This window comes from Mus musculus, chromosome 12 (assembly GCF_000001635.26).
Source record: "Mus musculus strain C57BL/6J chromosome 12, GRCm38.p6 C57BL/6J".
Lineage (NCBI taxonomy): Eukaryota > Metazoa > Chordata > Mammalia > Rodentia > Muridae > Mus > Mus musculus.
This window is the reverse complement of record NC_000078.6, coordinates 4135397-4154295: the sequence shown is the minus strand read 5'-3', so window position 1 is coordinate 4154295 and position 18899 is coordinate 4135397. Positions and strand designations below refer to the sequence as shown.

The window sequence follows — 18899 nt, the reverse complement described above, 5'->3', positions numbered from 1 at the left end:
TTTTTTGAGACAGAGTTCATTGGTTATTTTGTTGTTGTTGTTGTTGTTGTTGTTGTTGTTGTTGTTGTTTTAACTAAACCCCTGACAAGAACCAAAAGAAGGAAGGAAGAATTAATTCTAGCCTACAGAATAAGGACACTTCCCACCATGGCCGAGAAGGCGTGGTGGCAGAATTGGCCTCAGAATTATTGGGGTGTTTTGTTTTGTTTTGTTTTGTTTTGTTTTTGTTTTCCAAGACAGGTATCCTTGTGTAGCCCTGGCTGTCCTGGAACTCGCTCTGTAGACCAGGCTGGCCTCAGACTCAGAGATCTGCCTGCCTCTGCCTCCAGAGGGCTATGAATTAAGGTGTGCACCACTATACCTGGCCAGAATTTTTTTTTTAATGTTTCTTAGCTGTTTTGTCAGGGAATGGGAGCTGACTGCACACTCTGTCCCTCTGTGGGTGCCAGAGTCCATTTGACATGGCTGAGCTTGTGACCCCCATCTTCACAGTGAAGAGTAGAAGAACATGGGACAGCCTGAGTAAGCTGAGGCTAGACCATCTGACTCCAAAGCTTGATCTGCTATCATTGCCAGTGCTGTGATCTTGGACAGAGTGGCAATGGCCGGAACTTTGACAGTGATAACAGTGTCAAGTCTCAGGGGTTGTGGTGATGACTGTGTAATGCCAGTGAACAAAGCTCTGGTAAAGCAGAAACCTCACTCAAATGCCAGCATCAGCATCAGCATCGGCATCGGCATCGGCATCAGCACTGCATGGTTAGCTATAACTCCTAACTCCACAGATATATTTCCACTGGGATGAACTGAACTTCATTTTGTCTGAGTGTATTTGCAGATGGGAGGGGCAGGGGCACACCGGCTGCCAAAGGGGATCTTGTGTCTGCTGCTGCCACCACCACTGCCGCCCCCCCCCCCCCCCCGGAGCAGCGGCCTGGAGAAGTGTGAGAACAGGGTCTGTGATACACCACTGAGCTTTCCAGAGAGCAGAACAGAGAAGTGACAGTGTCAGAAGCCAGCCCCGATTCCCAGTCCGATCTACCCAGCTCTTCTACCAGCTAGGGAGCTAAAGATTCCCGCAAAGCGCCAGTCCGTGTGGTGGGGCACAGGCCTGGAGCAGGTTCAGGACTCAAAGGGGAGGTGGGAAACCCAGATATATAACTGTGCATGTTGTTAGGTCCTAATCATGACTCCTGTGGCTCTTAGGGGAGAGCCAATGTGGAGACAGGAATAGGGCCACAGAGGATAGGAGTGCTGGGGTAGGCAAATCATGGAGGCACACTGAGGGAGGGATGCGGTGGGAGGGGTGCGGGTGGAGGGGAGGGGATGGAGGGGTGCAGGTGGAGGGGTGTGGGTGGAGGGGTGTGGGTGGAGGGGTGTGGGGTGGAGGGGATGGAGGGGTGTGGGGTGGAGGGGTGTGGGGTGGAGGGGTGTGGGTGGAAGGGTGCAGGTGGAGGGGAGGGAGGGGTGTGGGGTGGAGGGGTGTGGGTGGAAGGGTGCAGGTGGAGGGGAGGGGATGGAGGGGTGTGGGTGGAGGGGTGTGGGGTGGAGGGGTGTGGGTGGAAGGGTGCAGGTGGAGGGGAGGGAGGGGTGTGGGGTCGAGGGGTATGGGTGGAAGGGTGCAGGTGGAGGGGAGGGAGGGGTGTGGGTGGAGGGGTGTGGGTGGAAGGGTGCAGGTGGAGGGGAGGGGATGGAGGGGTGTGGGTGGAGGGGTGTGGGGTGGAGGGGTGTGGGTGGAAGGGTGCAGGTGGAGGGGAGGGAGGGGTGTGGGGTGGAGGGGTGTGGGTGGAAGGGCGCAGGTGGAGGGGAGGGAGGGGTGTGGGGTGGAGGGGTGTGGGTGGAAGGGTGCAGGTGGAGGGGAGGGAGGGGTGTGGGGTGGAGGGGTGTGGGTGGAAGGGTGCAGAGGGCAAGTGTGACTGCAAGGACAGGGGAGGATTAGAAGGAATCTGTCCAGGGAGGAGGCAGAGAGAGGTGCTCACATGTGATGGCGGGTGTCTGGGTACCACTACTGGGAGGGGATACACTACACACTACAGCCCTCCGCACTGCAGTGTCCACTGTAGGCCAAAGCTTTATCCAGGAAGAGCTGCTCTTGGTTGCAGAGTAAACTTTGCTCTTGTTCACTCAGTACTAAAACTGTGTCACCTCCCTGGGGATGCTGAGGTCGTAGCAGGCCAGGATCCTTTCTCCAGACTTGGGAGGGAAGGAGGAATTTTGTTGTTATCCTTTATACCCTTGCCTAGGTTAAGGAGTATGTGCATAATCTAGAAGAAAATAGGATTCCTATTATTAACAGGGGTTCAATGCTAATAGTAGCTAACTTAAAGGATATTATGGATAGATAGATAGGTAGATAGATAGATAGATAGATAGATAGATAGATAAGTAATATATATGTATATATATATATGTGTGTGTGTGTGTGTGTGTGTGTGTGTGTGTGTGTATATAGATAGATAGATATAGTATTTTCCAAGATTTCCATGTTTCCATTATACCAAACTGAATCACATAAAATAAGTCTGCACTCTTGACAAATTGAAAGTGATTGGATATAGATAGTTTCATGTAGGTCAACCTAATTATTTGATAGTTAACCAATTATTTAGGGAGTGATTTCACTGTACCAAGACAGAATGAAGACAATAATAAACTTTTCTTTTAAAGGAAAGGTCTCATGTAGTCCAGGCTAGACTCTGACTCGCTATATACATGAGAGTAACCCTGAACTTCTGCCTCCACCCCCCAGGACTGGGATAACAAGCATAATCTACCACATGTGGTAGATTATGTGGTGCTGGGAATTGAACTCATGACCTTGTGCATGCTAGGCAAACACTCTTCTAACTGAGCTGCATCCCCAGCCACAATAAACCTTGAAGAAGTCATAACAGGAGGCAGTGATTCTCAAGTCATCAGGAACACAGCTCTCTACGTTCCCAGCAGCCTGAAGCTTGTGCATCCAGCAGCACATGAGTTTGGCAGAGGAAAAAGATCCTTAAGCAAACAGAAACATCAGTGTCCATCACAAGACATGCAAATGCAATTACATGTTCTAAATTTAACATCAGCCACAGCATTTCTCTAACAGAAGTGGGGATCTGGAAAGCGGATGTGTCAGGCCTCAATTATGCTGACCTTTACTGTCCCCACAGGAAGATGGGGACAGAGAAGCAACAGGAATGGAGGCTGTGGAGGGCATGGCCCTGGTCTGTTGGCAGACAGCCCTGAGGAGGACGCAGTCTCTGAGAGGTCTCTCCCAGTTTCTCCACCTCATGCAGTAAGTACTACATGCTAGGTAGAAGACAGCCACCCTCAGAAGAGCCCAGCTTCTGCTGATGGAACCTTCTGCCCAGATAAGCATTCCTTCACTAAAGCCTGCTTGCCTGCCATCCAGGAGCGGGGAGCACCTTCATCTTAAACCTATCGCTCTAGAATTGGTGCTTCTAAGTAGCTGCGTCTGACAGGTAGGACAGACTTTTAGACAAGTGGGAAATGCATGTTAATGAGTAAGTGCTCCCAGGTCTGGTAGGGGCCACGCTACAGAAGGTGTAAACCATGAAAACAGCAACACCCAGGGCTCCTGTGATGCAAGGGGGGCTGGGCTGATGAGGAGACCAGTGTGGAGCGAGATGGCTGAATTCAACATGGGGTATAAACAAGAGGCACATGCAGGCTAACCACTGTGGCTCATCTAGGACAGGAATGGGAGCCATGAGGGAAGAGAAGAAGGTTCAATAAGAAGGGGGCAGGAATCCAGGCCACTTCCAGAGTCTAAAAGACTAATCAATACACAAGGCAGGTCAGGATGGATCAACCCTTCACGACTTCCTGACCTCACACGGAGGTCCATGGATGCCTCTCTAGAGAGCTGGCTTTTACTTCTGCTCCAGCTCCTGTTTCCTTCAAGTGTGTTTAGCAAGTCCATACAGCCAAGTCTGTTAGGACGTTATATTTTTATAATAAAATAGAACCTAAACAGGCAAAAGATAGCTGCTGTTTCTAAGAAAAGGTCTTTAGAAATGTTCAAAAATATGTGTAACTGAAAGAAAATGCCAGTGAACTGGAGGTTGCCAACAACAGCAACTAAAAAAATTGATCACAGCTGGGCGTGGTGGCCCACGCCTTTAATCCCAGCACTCAGGAGGCAGAGGCAGGCGGATTTCTGAGTTCAAGGCCAGCCTGGTCTACAAAATGAGTTCCAGGACAGCCAGGGCTATACAGAGAAACCCTGTCTCAAAAAACAAAAACAAAAACAAAAACAGAAACAAAAAACAAAAAAATTGATCACAAATAAGAAAGATATCACAAATATCTAGAGGGTTTCTAGAACCTGATTATTTCCAAGTAACTTCATTCTTTAAAAAATGTTTTTAGATTTATCATTACATGTGCATGCACGTCTTGCCTGCATGCTTGTGCATCATGTGCATGCGTGCATGGGAGCCCAGAAGAGGGCTCCAGATCTCCTGGAACTGTGGTTACAGCCCTGGAGAGCAGCCATATGGGTGCTGGGAAATGAACTCAGGTCCTTTGCAAAAACAAGTCTTCTTAAACAACTGAAACAATTCCCCAGCACTAAATGACTTAACTTTATGGAAATTAGAAATTACAGGTAACTCATGCTAGATACAAAAGGAGCCACACAGAAAACCAGCTATAGTACAAGATTGAATTTCCCTAATCAAAAAAAAAAAAAATCTGAAATCCAAAATGCTCCCAAGCTCCCAAACCTGAAACCATTTAATTCACACATGATACCCCAAATAGAAAATTCCACATTATGTAACATTTTTCCAGATAGAAATTAGTTAAAATCTTGTACAAAAAATAAATTGCCTTGATGCTATAACTCACTCAGTGAGTTAAGTGTTACAGTGAGGTTCTAATTTAGATTCCCAGCACACATGGGGACTATAGGACTTGAATGGTGATGGTGGAGGTCTCTGTATGTTTTTGATTGGGAATACAGTCCCACAGCTGTCAGCACCTATCCAGGTATACATGCTGTAGTGGCTATTCCTGGTTGTCAACTTGACTATATTTGGAATGAATTACAATCCAGAATTGGAAGGCTCACCAGTGACCCTTATCTGGAGGCTTGGAGATCCTTATCTGGATCTTGGTATGAAGATCTTGAGCCATAGTGGCTATGGATTCCAGAAGATTGAATCTCCGAGTTTAAGGAACACACCTTTAATCTGGGCTATACCGTCTGCTGGAGACAATATAAGGACATTGGAAGAAGGGAGTCTGGCTCTGGCTCCTTCGCCTGCTTGCTGTGTGAGACTGAGTAACTGCTAGATCCTTGGACTTCCATTCACAGCTACTACTGAACCATTGTTGGGAATTGGGCTGCCGACTGTAAGTCATCAATAAATTCCTTTACTATCTAGAGACTGTCCATAGTTCTGTGACTCTAGAGAACCCTGACTAATACACATGCATAGCATACTCAGGGCTCAAAAAATAAAGAGCAGGAGAACCTAACTATGGTGGCACAAGCCTGTAACACAACACTGAAGACACAGGGTTTGCTGGACACAAAAGTGGTCAGGCCACTTTTCTTTTACATCAAAGAACCAAGAATTCCAAGGTCTGGCTGACCAGCCACTCTAGCTAAATCAATGAGTTTTGGGTTCAGTGAGGGACCCTATCCAACACAGAGAGTGATTCAAGAAGGCACCTTGATGTCAACTCTGGCTTCTACACACATACTTATTTGTGTATGTGTGTGTGTATGTATGTTTGTGTGAGTTTGTATATGTGTCTTTGTGTGTGTGTGTGTGTGTGTGTGTGTGTGTGTATGTACACAAATACTTTTTTACTGACTTTTCATCAAATTCACTGTGCCTTAGCCTGCAGCCATTTGAAGCATATACTGTGACAGGTGTTGACAGCTATGAGAAGTTATATGTCTACATTCTCAATTAAAAACATATACAGAATTCTGCCATGGCCACAAGAGTCCCACCGTGGCCCACGAAGCCAGCTCCCCCAGCACAGATCCACAAAGGTCCCACCATTCTTAACACGCCACCGCGATGCTACCCATGTCGCCTGGGCTTATCTTGTTCTTGCCTCTTTTAAATGTGGTGCTACACACTCTGACACGCAGCCGTGTGGCCACGGTCTGATTGTTAGAGGCAGTCACCAGAAGGCACGCCGACCCAACCAAGCACAATCACTCCAACTAGAGTTTGGCTTTTCTTAGGTACTATTGGAAAGTGTTCAATAACTGTGAAGATGCCCATTCTGAGGGTGTTAAGTTGTTGTTGCTATTCTTTTGTTTTGTTTTGTTTATACTTTTATGTGTGATAAATGCTCGTGCATGTGTGCAGGCACACACACCTGTGCACACAGAGGCCAGGTGGTCTACTCCATCACAAGCCACCTTATTCCCTTGGTCTCTAACTGAACCTAGACCTAGGCTGGAAGCCAACAAGACCCCAGCAATCTGGTGTTCCCCTCCCCCCACAGCCATGTTGAAAACCATGCCTTGCCTGTTACATGGCTGCTAGAATCTGAACTCAAAGACCATTCAGAGCCAGGTAATATTGCAGGATATTTGATCACACTGTGAACCCTGAGATTGTATTACATACTGAGAAAAACAAAACAAAACAAAACAAACAAAGAAACAAAACCACCTTTTTTCTAGTTGGGGGTATGGCTCAGCCCTTCGAACACTCCTTTAACCCCTCTGCCTGGAATACAGACACACCCTTAGTTCTCACCTCTAATCCCAATGAAGGTAAAGTTACTTTGTAGAAGGAAGCACCTTGTTTGAAAGTGATGTCTAAATGAGTGGCAAAGACACGAATCAGAGAAAGACTTGACAAACTAGAATCTGCCCAACTCTCATATGAAGAGAGAAAAAGGAAGCTACTTAACAGAGCGGTGCAGGAGAAAGGCACGAGGCAGTTTTACTGGGACAGTCATAGAGGCTGCAGAAAGAGACGGAACAAGCTAGACACAGGTAGAGACAGAATGAGCCAGAGACTAAGTAGCCAGAAGATTAGAACAGATTGGCAAAGTTAGTATAAAGCCAAGCAGAGCAACTCTGGAGCAGCTGAGAGAGACAGAGACAGAGAGAAGCCAGATTGAATCAGTCAGCTTGGAGAGGTGTTTGAGCCAGGCCAGCTGAGTTGAACCAGCCAGCTACAGTTCAAAAGGAACTAGAAAGGGTGATCTTATTCAGCAAAAGTCTCAGAGGCTGAAAACATTCTAGACCTAGATTAGGCTAGAAGCTTCCAGGACTAGGCCTAGGCTGCAGACAGAGGCAATAAGCCTCCAAGACAACAATTATACAGGAGAATAAAAGTTACACCGGGCATGGTGGCGCATGCCTTTAATCCCAGCACTTGGGAGGCAGAGGCAGGCGGATTTCTGAGTTCGAGGCCAGCCTGGTCTACAGAGTGAGTTCCAGGACAGCCAGGACTACACAGAGAAACCCTGTCTTCGGAAAAAAAACCAAAAAAAAAAAAACCCAAAACCATTTACAAGGCACAGCGTTGTAAACCTGTAATCTCAGCATTTGGGAAATGGGGAAGGGAGATCATGAATTCAAGGTCATCCTTGGCTACGAGGCGAACCTGGGTTACAAGAGACCTGGTCTCAAATAAAACAAATAGACAAGGTATCAAGAAAAAATACATGTGGGTATTTCTTAAACAGAGAACGAGGATCTAATACCACATCTGAGGATTGAGAAAGCGTTGTGGAGCAGATAGGGAAAACCAGGGAGGTATCTGAGCCTGCCTCCACACCTGCCTTTTAAGTGGGTACCCTTACCATGATCAGGTTGGCAGGTGCCTTAAATACAGTTTCACTCATTCAAAACTCATGTTGATACATGAGTCCAAGTATCTCCGTGGAAAAAAGTCTGGATGGGGGGGTTGTTTTTGTTTGTTTGTTTTTGTAAACTTAATATAAGTCAGGGTCGTTAGGGAAGAAGAAACTTCAATTAAGAAAAGGCCCTTATCAGACCAGCCCGTAGGCAAGTCTGGGGAGCACTTGTTTTTGATTACTGATTGATGGGTGAGGTACCAGCAGACCTGTGGGTGGTGCCAGTGCTGGGCAGGTGGTCCTGGTTTGTATAAGAAAAGTAGCTGAGCAAGCCTGAGGCCCCAGCCAGCAAGCAGCACTCCTGGTGGCCTTGCCCTGCCTTCAGGTTCCTGTCCTGAAGTCTCCCAAGGCTGAACTGGACTCTTCAAGGAGAAATCAACCCTTTCCTCCCCAGGCCTCTTTTCATCATGGTAGAAACCTAACTAGGAGAATATGGCCTCTCAAAGGTTCCCGGGCGGGGCCTGAGGACGTCAATGTCTTTCTTGTAGGGTTGGGTTGGTTCTCTCAAGAGCAGATTATGGTAAACTTGGCTCATTTTTTCCTCCCCAGTCCTGGCATTCTAGCAGTGGTTGAAGCCACACAAGGTCCTCACTGGAAGTCGACTAGATGCCATGTTCTTAAGCTTCCCCGTCTCTAGACTCACGAGCTATTAATACCACTGTTCTCTATAAATTACCAGATCTTGAATGTTTTGCTATAGGAATGGGAAAAAGGCTACAAGTTACTGAACCAGTCTGCCAGTCACATAAGAACTTAGCATGGCCTTTGTGGGTAAAAGTCAGGCCTGAAGGACATGCCAGGGACCCACCTAGAGCCAGCCATGACACTGCCAACGGTGGCCACCACAGGCACTGCACAATCTGATCCAGCTGTGTGTTGAGAGCCAATCTTGAAGTGACACATCAACAGCAAGTCACAAACAGAACCCTCGATGTTCAAGTCCAGTCTACAGTGGTAAAGAGGGTCGGGGTGGGGCCCTCTCAAATGGACCCTTATTTCTCTGTTTACAGGAAGTGTTGAGAAGAGGAAGGAGCCATTGCTAATTAAAGTGTCTTCCTTGGGAACCATGAGGAGAAAGAAGAAAAAGCTAAAAACAAGATCCAAGGGAGAAAAAGGCATCAAGACAGAAAAGGCCCACAAGGGGACAGGGGGCAGGGGAGAAGCAACAGGCTGCAGTTGGAATGGGTGAGTGACAATCGTAAGGGGGAAGATGGGGTGATTAATAAAATCAATGAACAAACACAGGCCCCATGGTCATATCCTGCTACATTATACATAGGGTTATGGCGCAAAACATGTTCAATAATTCTTCTGGAGGAGAAATAGTGATTGGGAAAAGAATGAGTAAACTTGGCCTGGCTCATTTATAGATTAAAGGTGAGAGGTGATTGACAGGATCAGATGGAATCGAGAAATAATTTAGCCAGGCACGGTGACAGAAGCCTGTAATCCCAGCCCTCCAGTGTTGGAGGCAGGAGGCTGATGAGTTAGAGGCCAGCTTGGGCTAAGATCAAGAGGAAAGAGGAGGGAGGGAGGGCAGTCACCCATGGAAGGCTCTGTAGTTTATAAGGTGTACGCGTGGGCATCAGCTCCTGCCTCCACCAGGTAACAAGGTAGCACTCCACTCCTTGTTTGTCAGGGTACAAATGGCTATCAGACAAAAAATGTTGTCACAGGCCACCTGTATCATGCAGGCCCCCAGCAGGCACAGAGACGGGTCTTGGACAGTTTGTCACCGAGGACTCCACATGATGGCTGCTTCGAGGCTTCCGTCCTAAGCCTTCTTCTCTCCCGCAAGCAGCTCCTCACCCCTTAAATGTTTGGCGATTGCAACTCTCCATTGTCTGAAGGTTTCTTCTAAGCTCCAGATCTCAAGGGCACAGTATATGGCATGCAGAAGATGTACATACAGAACTGATCTGAATGGATGTCCCACAGGGCATCACACAAAGTTCATCCCTCCCTGCGTCCATCTTGGTCGGTGCCCAGAACATCCTCCTTGGGTTACTCCAGCAGGCATCTGCCAGGATAATCCATCTATGCATACTGATCCTGCCTGTCCCTTGCGTGAATTCCTTTGTTACAATTCCATCATCATAAGAATAAAGCCCTTGCTTAGCTAGGGATGTAGCTTGATTGGTCAAGGGTTTGCGGATTGATTGTGGATGAAGCCCCAAGACCTTGTAAACCAAGCACAGTGGTGCATGCCAGGAATCCCAGCACTTGGGAGGCAGAGGCAGGTGGAGCCAGCCTGGTGTACAGGGTTCCAGGACAGCCAAGGCTACATAGTGAGACCCTGTACCAGAAAAAAACAAAAACAAAAATAGCAGGGCTGAGGCTGCAGCTCAGTGGTGTAAGAGACAGAAACAGAGAGACAGAAAGATAGAGAGAGACAGACAAGACTAATGTCCTTCCACTCCCTGGTTCTCCACCTGTCCCACCACCCAGCCATGTTCTTGGAACACGGTGATTCTCACCAGCCCCAAGCAGTCATGAACCTCTTATAGCCATGTTTCCATTGCTCCACCTGGAAAACTCCTATTGATCCTTCAGGGTCCAACTCAAAAGCAGCTCCGGAGGTTCCTGAGTTCCTCTGACAGGCGCCCTCCCGCACGCAGGATCTGCTCCAGCCAGTGGGCTCTGCGCGTGGGCCTACATATCCCACCCTGAACAATGTTTGCTGCTCTGGCAAAGTATTTGTTAAGCAGCGTAAGGAATGGAAATTTCTCCCTGGACTGGAGGAACGAGGGAGGGAGATGGTCACTGGGGAGGGAGACGTCCGTGGATCTTCTGAGAGATCTTATGCAAATCACTTGTGCCTGAGGACCAGATGAAAACTAGGCCAATGGAAAGTCAATGACTCATTTTCTAAGCTCCTAAAGTCCCACCTTGGCTGCAGCTTTCCCCTTGGGTCAGGAAAGGTATTTAGAGGCAAGCGGCAGAGGATATGTTAAAGAAACCCTGGGGGCTGGAGAGGTGGCTTTTGTGACTCTCAGAGTTTGGTTTTCAGCACCCAACTGTGGCTCAAAAACACATAGGACACCTGTTCTAGGGGATCTTACCCTCTTCTGGCCACCAGGGGCACCAGGCACGCATGTGGTGCAGGTACATGCATGTGGGCAACAAAACACTCAGACAAATAAAATAGAGAGAGATTGAAAAGAGAGTAAAATCTCGCTTTAAAAAACATTACTCTTGCTAGGAGGGAGTGGGGCATGGCTTTAATCCCAGCACTCGGGAGGCAGAGGCAGGCGGATGTCTGAGTTTGAGGCCAGCCTGGTCTTGAGAGCAAGTTCCAGGACAGCCAGGACTACACGGAGAAACCCTGCCTCAAAATAAATAAATAAATAAATAAATAAATAAATAAATAAATAAATAAATAAATAAAGCGTGCTCCCCCTCTCCCTCCCACCTCTCTCTCTGCCTTTCTCTGTCTCTAGTCCCTCAACTCCCCTCCCCATTCCCTAAATAAACTCTAATCTATACAAAACAACAAGAACAAAACCCAACAAAATAAATAAATAAAATTACTCTCAAGTCAACAAAAGTGTATTTCCTCAAAGTCTCAGTAAGAGGTGAAGAAGGAATATTGAAAGCTGAACATGACAGTTCCACAGCTGTTTACCCACCAATGGATACAGACAAGGCACAGCAGAGACTCCATGACAGGTCCTTCTAGTTCCTGAAACATGTGACAGCCAGCAGGGAAAGCGACAGTGCATACATCTGAAAGATGCACATAAGCAAGGCCTGCCTGGAGAAAGCCAGGAGTGTGTGCGGAGCTTGCTGTGTGCAGAACAAGGCCAGCACTGGCACTGTGGTGTAGCTAGACAGCATCTCTTGAGGTATAGATGGCTTCCTGTGACCTGGCACAGTGTCCTGGACATACGATCTAGCTTGTGTTTGAAAAGGCAAGAAATCTGGGCAAGGTAGCACCTGCCTGTAACCCCAGTGTCAGGAGGTGGAGGCCAGAGAATGAGACATTCAAGGCAACCCCAGCCTTGAAGTCAGGCTGGGCAACATGAGCTGTGTCTCAAAAAACAAAACAAAACAAAAACAAACAAACAAACAAACACCAAAAAACAAAAACAAAAACAAAAACAATTTTTTCCGATGCATCGAAGGCGAAGCAAAGCCCGAGCAGAAGCTTGCAAGCCCATCTTCAGGCTAAGTAGAAAGAAGTTTCTTTTTTTCTCCTTTTGTTTTTTGAGACAGAATTTCTGTGGAACCCTAACTGTCCTGAAACTCGATCTGCAGACCAGGTTGGCCTTGAACTCACAGAGATCCACTTGCCTCTGCCTCCCAAGTGCTGGGATGAAAGGCATTTACCATCACTGCCCGGTTTTTAAAATTTTTCAAGAAACTAAGCAACTACACAGGGGACCTCATGGAGAAACTTAGTAGGGAGGTGTTGAGACAGTCTCACTGCAAAGTTCAGGCTGACCTCAAACTTCAAATCCAGGATCTGGGATCACAGTTACATACCATCACTCCCGGCTGAGACTCATGAGCTCAGTGAAGAATGTGGCCCTATTCTGGACCACAGTCCAGTTTCTCAAGCATCCCATAGGCACTGAACATCCTGTACCCCACAGACTCACAGCTTCAAAACCAAGTCGTGGGCCGGCAAGATGGCTCAGCAAGCAAAACTGTTTGCTACTCAAGCCAAATGACCTGAGTTCACTCTCCAACATATACAGCAGAGAGGACCAACTTCCAAAGGTTGACATCCACATATGCACTGTAGAATGTGTACATGTGCTCACACTCACACATACAGATGTACCATGCACATGCATACACACAATGATGACTAACAAAATAAAAGTTAAATGTAAAATAAATAAAATAAAATGGAGTCCCTTCTCCCTGGTGGAGTCCATGTGCCTCCTAGCTGGGGAAAGCCTCAGATGACGGCTGCTCCGACTACAACCCTGCCTTGTACTAGGTCACGCTCAGATCAAGGAATAAAATCAATTTGCTCTTGTACCTGAGTCAATCTTATATTGCTTTGACCAATATTACTGAGACTACAGTCATTAAAACCTGGGAGCATCCGCTTCCCTCCAGAGATCACGTGCTGTGATCCTGGGAGCCCCAGGATCTGCATGGAGACACTGCGAAGATAGCGAGATTCCAGACACAGAGCAAATCGTTCTGAGAACCTGCCAGGAGAGCCATCAGCCAAACAGACTACTGAAAGAAACAGACTCAGCAGCCAGAGAAAGTGACCCCAGACAGAGCCAGTAAATCAGAAAAACTGCCATCAGAACAGAGCCAACGCCCAGGACGGCAAGAAACAACAAAGTTCTTCCCTGAAGCCCCAGTGGGTGACTGTGAGCCCTCTCTGCAGGCAGGCTGTGTAGAAGCAGGCCACCCCACATTACTCAAGTTCTTAGAAAGCACAAAGTGAACTATTTGTCCAAATAAGTTTATTTCTGAGGAATCAAGTGCTTCCAGTGTCTTTATGTCACAGTAAAGGGAATGAGGTAGTCTGAGCAGCAGGTCACCAATGGACATCAGTGGCCAAGGGCTGAAGGTTGTTGGTATCCTGATAGCTTTGCACTGAGACTAGCATAGGATACTCATACCTTCTAGGCAGAACTACCTGCGTGAGATCTGTTGTTACACACAAACTGCAAAGGCCTATGGTCACATGGCCTTGAACACCCAATCTCTTTTTTATCTTGACAACTAAGCAAAGTCAGGCCTGGCTTAGTACTTGGATGGGAGACTGAAGAATAAGAAGTTTAGAATTCTAGCAATTCTCATGGAGAATTTACCAAGCTCTGGAGAGAGGATGGGTGCATGTGTGCACACGTGTTCATACAAAGCAGCCCCAGTCCCCACAGCTGGCCCAGCCCTGAGCTTCATTTCCCTTCCAAAAACAAAACCTGGCTGTCTACAAAATACTGATCTTAAAAAAAAAAAAATCACAAACCTGGAACCACCAATGCTAACCACAAAATGTCAATGGAAAAATGTGAACGGCGAGCCCTAAACTGCCTGTGAACCTTCATGGCACACAGGAAAGCTCTGTTTTGTTTTGTTTTGTTTTGTTTTGTTTTGTTTTGTTTTGTTTTGTTTTGTTCGAGACAGGGTTTCTCTGTATAGCCCTGGCTGTCCTGGAACTCACTTTGTAGACCAGGCTGGCCTCGAACTCAGAAATCCACTGGGATTAAGTGCTGGGATTAAAGGCGTGCGCCACCACAGCCCAGCGAAAGCTGTTTATACAGAGATAAAGATCGGGAAAGACCACAGAGAAAATAGAGGAGCATCCGCAGCCTCAGCGAGAAGGCACTGGGGGTGGGGTGGGGATGGGGTTCTACAAACCATTTATGTGCTCAGCAAGTCATCACCCTCCAACCAAGCCGATGCAGCTGGATCCCATGGCCCTACAGCTCCTTGCTTTCAACTGCTCAGTAAGCTCTTCAAAAAGGGATAGCTGCCACCTTCTCATTCTGGGACAGTGGCAGAGCCCAGGGCCCAAGGGCAAAGCCCTGAGTGAGTAGGCCTCCTCCTGCCTCTGTCTCCAGCACCTCTGCCACATCCGGCTTCCTCTTCCCCAAAGCGCCCTGGCTGACCCCCTGCCAGCCTGCTGACCCTCCCATCCCTTGCTCCCCAATCCCTCTTCATTTCTCACAAACACCTGGCCAGGGATGCCCAGAGAACTGTTAGGGCTTCTATCCTCTCCGTGCCCACCTCACAGGAGCAGAGAGCAATGCTTTCTATCACAGGGCCTCCCATCTCTTGGGCACTGTTCTTTGACATCGCTCAGCAAAGATATTTGGGTTATCAAAGCAGCAGGCAGGAGGCCCAGATTCCAAAACCCCTTCATACCACTTAGAGGCTTCTCTCCAGCAATCCAGCCCTCCCTGATCCCCAGAGCCAACGCTCCCTAAGTGAGTGGCTAGCGGGCTCATTTGTAAGCATGGAAGGATCACAGCCAAGGCTCACCTTGCAAATAAAGACCTCAGCAGGCTACTCACTCCCAAATAGCCTTCCCGCTGTGTGGTCAGTCTATAAACTGTTTGTCAAGGATTCCTAGGCCCTCCATTCACCAGAGACTCATTTCTTAATGATACAGCCGAAGCCTGTGAGTATGTAAAAGGGTCTCTGAAGCAGCTATAGGTCACCGCCATATTGGCTGTCTTTCACCCTCCACCCTGCCTTGCTCTCTTCATCCCAACCACCAGCTACTGCTCCAGATCCTGCCTACTTGGCTCCCTCACCTCATTACAGCTCCTCCTGACTCATCCGTCCTCTCCAAGCAGCCCTAGGCCTAGGCTCCCCTGACCACAGCCTGAGAATCCCGTAGCTGACCCTCTGTCCCAGACCCAAGGCTCTATTTATTTATTTATTTTCCGAGACAGGGTTTCTCTGTGTAGCCCTGGCTGTCCTGGAACTCACTTTGTAGACCAGGCTGGCCTCGAACTCAGAAATCCACCTGCCTCTGCCTCCCTAGTGCTGGGATTAAAAGTGTCGCCACCACGCCCGGTGAGGCTCTACTTTTGACTCTACAAAGCCCCAACACCACTAGAACCCCATTCACTGGCCCTTTGAGAAGAGCCAAGGACAAGATGTCAGGTAACCCCAGGGCTACCTTTAGTCCTTCCCCACAGAGCCAAGTACAGACATGGTTGTGTGGGGCCTGGAGGAGACTCTGGCACCAGAAATGTTTCCTTGGTGCCACTCACAGAGGTAACCAAAACCAGGAGACTCTCCCACAACTACAGGTGTCCTTGAGAGAGACCTGACAGAGCCAAAAAGCAAGGAAAGAAACACATGGGCAAGAACTGAAGAAAGCTGGGCCCAGGTGGAGTCTGAGGAAACCCCTGGGAGTTTGCCTGATAGAGGACCTGGACACCTGGCCCTTACTCCCCTGCCCCTCTCATTCTCAAGGGAGTTCTTATCCCACAGGCTGGAGAAGCAAGCACCAGGGTGAAAGAATGACGCTTTTCTTCACACCCAAGGGAGATGGGTCCTTGGTATCTGTCCCCACAGCAACACTGCATGAATCTTGGTTTCCATAGTACTCAGAGATGAAATGTACTAAAGCCATAAATGAAGGAAGACTTTGTTGAGTGGACCTGGGAAACTAGACACCTTTTGAAAAGGTCACATTGGGCCTGGAGAGACCGTTCAGTGGTTAAGCTCTTCCAGAGGCCCTGGGTTCAATTCCCAGCACCTACATGTCAGCTCACCACTGTTTGAACTCCAGGAGATCCGGCAACCTCACACAGACACATTTGTAGGCAAAACACCAATGCATGTAAAATAAAAATAAACAAATGACTAAAAATAAAAAAGAAAGAAAATTCACTTTGGTCCCAAAGAAGTGACTCAGAAATTTCTGGAACATGTACTTTAAAAGCTTGGCCTCCGGCTTCCTATCTCAGGCTCCCGAGTTAACCTTGGGAGGCCCCCCTTTCCCTTCTATCCCCAAAGCCAAGTTCTAGGCACGATTTCATGTCAGGATCATCATCCCCCTGGGATGCAAAACTCTTATTTTTATTTTTATAAACATGTATGTATATATTATTTTTATTGCAGGGCTGGGGATTCAATTCAAGAGAACCCAGCGCACGCTAGGCAAGCACTCTATCACTGAAATATACTCCCAGCCTTTAATATTTTTACTCTTGAGTTACTAATTTTTCTTTTTTTCCTCTTTCCAATTAGGGCTCTTATTTCTTTGCAGTCCTAGTCTCTTTCTAAGACCAGTAATCTTGAGTTCAAAGCTGATCTGCAGGGACCCACCCTGTGGATATATCTTAACTCGATTCTTTTCCTAGAGCAGCTTCCAAGTTAAGCTTCTTGCTGAGTGGAGAAGATGAGGCTCAGAGTGATATAGGCCTAAAGTATCAACACAAGCCTCAGAGCAAGGTGATGATTGAGATGACAGTGTTCCCATCTGTTTGATGAACAGAGACTCAGAGACTCTACAAGCTGTACCGTCTACTGAGATGTGGGTGCTGACCACAAACAGGCAGAGAGATCACTCGTCCCCAGTAGATAAGAAAGGGAAGCCTGGATCCTGCCTTCAGGCTAAGGAGACAGATTCCCACCACCATGTGGGGACCCTGGTCAGTGACCCAGCACACCTGGGCTCTACTCATTTCTGCTGCCAGAGATCAACAGCTGCTTCTCTGTGATTCTTCCCTATGACCTGGGGGGCTCTCCCAGGCCCTTGCTGAGAGGACATGGGTAGAGAATCTTCATGAGAGTGGAATATACCAGACATGGCTCAGTGCTCGCCAGTTTCCATGGGTTGGCAGTGGCTTCCGTCTGAATGAACTTCAGGTCTACCCTGTCTATCCTGGCCCCTAGCCGCTCACCTCTTTAGGCTGACATCACACAAGCCTTACCCTCCACCACATAGAGCTGAAGCAAGAAGAATCAGGTCCCTCCATTAACCAAACCTGCAGGCAAACCTTCCTGGACCGCAGCCAGGAGACAGCTCCCCTGGAATCTGGTCACTGGTTCTGCTGACCCTCTGGGGACACCCTATCTACAGTCACTCAAGTCTGCTCCCCACTAAACCTAGATTCTCTGCCACGACAAGGTTCCACTGTGCCCTATCCCAGCACTCTGGGCAGGCCCAGACTTAGGGAAGGACTGCTCAATTTCACTAGAAGATACTTTCTGTACCCCAAAGTCTCTTGACAACAAACAGGTCCACATGTGGCAGAAGTGGGGGGAGGGTCTCTGCGCTCTGTTCTCTGATTTGTTTCTGGTTTGCTCCTTAATGAACAGCACACTGGGGAGATGTAATTGCAGCCAGGGACCCTGGCAAGAAGAAAAAGGAAGAAATACTTGTTGATTGGAAGGTAGGTAATGGTTCAGAATATGTCCTCAAACCCCAAATGCTACCAGACCTTCCTGTCCTAACTAATGCCCAACAGCAATGACAATGGACGTCCTCCCAAAAACCTGTCCACAAGCAGAGACATAAGCGGACGCCAACAACCCAGGAAGCCAGGGCAGCAACAACAGGTGTTCACAGGACAACACCCAGCACCAGGAAAACAAAAAACAAACAAACAAACAAAAAATGAAAACCAAGACCACAGTGATATGCTATAACCGCACAGGCTCTAGCCTGGTGCTGAGCCGAGCAGAAAACCTTTGTGAACTTTAACTGAGCACAGTAGCCCACATCTACAAACCTAACGCATGGCAGGTAGAAGCAAGAAGGATCGATCAGGTGCTCAAGTCACCCTCAGCTACAGCAAGACCATTTTGGGCTACATGAAACCCTGCCTCAAAATAATAAATCAATTTAAAAAAAATATATATATATATATCTGTGAAGTAGGTTCCTACCTGACCCAGAATGGGAAAAATAGAAAGAACGTTGTACCAAGACCTAGAAAAAAAGTTAAAAACCCAGCAGAAGCCATGTTTCCCTCTAAACAGCTGGGAGGCAATGGAACAGGCCCCTCAAAGTTCTGTCACCAGAGGTACCACTGTAAGCCATGCCCCAAACCCAAGCAGACAATGACAAAGGCTTTGGTAAGACAGAAGCCACAGTGAGATGTGGGTAAAGACCTCTGGAAGCAGACGGAAGAAACCTGATGGCTGTTCCTGGCCACTTCCCTGCTCTCTGGTCACATACGGAAAACTGGAAAGTGTGTCGTAAGATACAGAACGCATTGACTCACGTCTCTGGGGAGCCTTTTAAAGGATGACCAGATAATTCAGACCAGAATCACAGCCCATCTCTCGCAGCACTTGGTGGGAACGCAAATCAGCAAAGCTGAATCTCAACTGTCCACGCCTTCAGTGGAACTAGCCTGCTAGGCCGCAACACCACACTCCACACCACAGCGGCTATGACAACCGTCCCGGTTGTGTCCCCACTTCTGCCTTCTATGGGAGACCACCCTCCCTTACATCACCTATCTGCTGGTGATGCTCTGAGCTCTAAGGAAGAAGCAGGGTATCTAATAACCACGCCTTCCCTCCTTAAGCTCTTCACATAACCTAACAGGCTTTCATCTCTGTTCCCTTGGATCTTGATAACAGCCACTTCTGCATCCAGGGCAGAC

General features: G+C 47.9%; 1 protein-coding gene across 7 annotated transcripts in view; it reads right to left on the bottom strand.

Moving 5' to 3' along the window:
- Adcy3 (adenylate cyclase 3) overlaps window positions 1–18899 on the bottom strand; it is an 80410-nt gene that overhangs the window by 59230 nt on the left and 2281 nt on the right. The window lies entirely within an intron of this gene.